Source organism: Centruroides sculpturatus, unplaced genomic scaffold (genome assembly GCF_000671375.1).
Source record: "Centruroides sculpturatus isolate CEXI.00-Female unplaced genomic scaffold, Cexi_2.0 scaffold1079, whole genome shotgun sequence".
Lineage (NCBI taxonomy): Eukaryota > Metazoa > Arthropoda > Arachnida > Scorpiones > Buthidae > Centruroides > Centruroides sculpturatus.
The window spans coordinates 282,885-285,685 of NW_019385267.1; the positions used below are offsets into that span (position 1 = coordinate 282,885).

Here is a 2,801-nt window from a genome sequence, read left to right on the forward strand (position 1 = left end):
ATGCCTTGGGGAGTTCATACATCTAAAAGAAAAAGTGGGTTTCAACAGAGAAAAGCCAAACAGGCTAAGATGGATGTAGTTCAGAGCATCTTTAAATATGTTACAAAAACTGATGATAGACAAAGTTCATCAAAAGAAACTGATTCTCATGTTGATGCAAGGAATGATTCAGATTATATTAGCTCATCTTCAGGAAGCAACAGCGACAACACAGAATTAATGATGATGACCCATGCAGACGACGAATCAAAAAAAAAACTTCTGAAAATGACAGCGATAATACTGATAATGCTTCTACTATTAAAGTCAACATTTGGATGGATGAATCACTTCAGGACTTGAGAGATGTCTCACAATGAAGTATACCCATTTCTGATAATGTTCACATTGACATCATAAAAAAAGAAAGTGAACATTTCCAAAACAGAGAAGGACCGTTTGCCACTGTATCTAGGCATGGGTTAAAAATAAAAAGTGATGTTCAGCATCTTTCAAAAGAATGGTTTTATAAAGTGATGCCTAATGGTGAAAAAATTCTGCGGTCATGGACAGTTTATTCTCCTATAACTAATAACCTGTACTGCTTCTGCTGTCATTTATTTGCTGTCACCAATAGTACTACTACAAAACAAACATTTATAATTGGATATCAGAAGTGGTGGAAACTAAATCCCAAAGTGGCCGACCACGAAACTTCAAGTTAACATCTGGAAAATTTTGAAAAGTGAAAAACTTTGAAAATGAAGTTAAAATTGCATGAAACAATAAATGACACAGCCTTGCAATTAATGGATACTTAAAAACAGAAGTGGAAGCATCTTTTATCTAGATTATTGAATATAACTTTGTTTCTGGCTAAACAAAACCTAGCATTTCCTGGACATGATGAAGGACAAGGCTCTTCAAATAAAGGCACTTTCTTAAAACTAGTCAAACTACTGTCAAAGTATGATGTACTGTTGAAAGAACACATCTTGAATTTGGAGCATGGTAAATCACTAAAATTATCATATTTGTTGCCAGATATACAAAATGAATTCATAAATGTTTTAGCAAACCACACAAAATTTAAGCTTGTCAATGAAATTAAATTGGCTAAATATTTTGGAATTATGTTTGATAGCACACCTGACATTTCACATATTGATCAAATGTCTGAAGTGATTCATTATGTGAAAATTGATAATAGAAAAGTACAAGTCAAAGAAGTATTCCTTCGATTTTTTTCTTTACAAGAAAAAAGCCACTGATTTAATTGATGAAATTCTTAAGAAGTTTGAAAATAATGGTTTAGATGTTATGATATATCGTTCCCAAGGTTATGATAATGCAGCTGTTATGAGCAGCATACATGGAGGAGTGCAAGCTATTAGTAAAGCAAAAAACAACAAAGTGATTTTTGTTGGATGTATAGATCACTCAATTAATTTATGTGGCCAACAATCATTTGTGCAAAATGCATCTTGTGTAACATTTTTTGTAACAGTAGAGACAATTTTTACATTTTTTTCTGTTTCCACTAGCTGCTGGGAAGTGCTTCTTAAACACAGCAAAGCATCTGTTAAAAGACTCTCAACAATGCATTGGAGTGCTCATTATGCTGCAGTGAAAGTAATGGCTGAAAATTTTGATGGCATTGTGGCTGCAATTGAGAAATTATGTGATCAACAAGAAAATTTAGACACCAGAGGTGCAGCACAGAACCTTATGCCTGCTGTGTGTGATTTCACATTTCTTTGTTATCTTTTCTTTTGGAATGATGTACTAAGGGAAATAAATTGTGTTCAGATTGCATTGCGAAGTAAAGGCTTAAGTGTTGATCAATTAGCTATAAAAATAGAGGCACTTTGTCTTTATATTGAAGAAAAAAGGAGTCATATTGTAGAAGAGGCAACAGATCTTGCTGTGAAAAAATGGAGGACTATGACATTCCAATAGAAAGATGAATTCGTCATAAAAAATGAATGGGAGGTGAGTTGGCTGCCAATGCAGTACTCACACTGAGAGCTGAACTTCAAAAGGATATGTTGAAATGTCTTGACCGATTCAGTATTGAACTCCATACTAGATCGAAGTCCATTCAAGGTGTAGCTTCATTGTTTGAGGTTGTCCAGACATATACTTTGCTTTTGGCAAACATTGAAGAGTTGAAATTAGCTGTATCAAAATTTATTGGTTTTTATGATAAGGTATCAGAAACAGATCTCCTCTTAGAGATACCAAGGTTGAGAAGACATTTAAAACCAGCCAATCTTACAGTTTCTGATTGGGTGTCTCTAGACTTCTTGAAATTCATTGTGGAATGGGATTTTACAGAATCTCTTCCAAACCTTATGGTTGCACTAAAGTTATTTCTGACAATTTGCATATCAGTTGCTTCGTGTGAGAGGAGTTTCAGCAAACTAAAATTAATTAAAAATTACTTGTGGGCAACACTGACCCAAATGAGACTTAACAATCTTGGCATATTAACAATAGAACACAAGTCAACAGAAAATATAAATTTTGAAGATGTGATTTCCAAGTTTGCAGCTGTTAAAGCTAGAAAGAAGAGCTTTTAAGTGTTTGTACATAATATGTATATGAGAGTATATTAATTCTACTCTCATTCCTTTTTTGCCAAACCCAACTTTCACTTACATACATCAATGTGAAAGAATGTTTAATAAAACTGTACTATTATCATCATAATATTGTAACTTGATAATTAATGACTCTTATTTGTATTAATTAAATAAAATCATACTTTACGTTTATCGGATTTTTATTAATTTTAACAGTTTTCATTCTTGGGGTGACAC

The 2,801-nt window shown here is 33.0% G+C and overlaps 2 pseudogenes; both read left to right on the top strand.

Moving 5' to 3' along the window:
- On the top strand, positions 1-1,938 carry LOC111636893 (annotated as a pseudogene).
- Positions 1,939-1,946: 8 nt separating this feature from the next.
- LOC111636894 lies at positions 1,947-2,767 on the top strand (annotated as a pseudogene).
- The last annotated feature ends 34 nt before the right edge of the window (positions 2,768-2,801 follow it).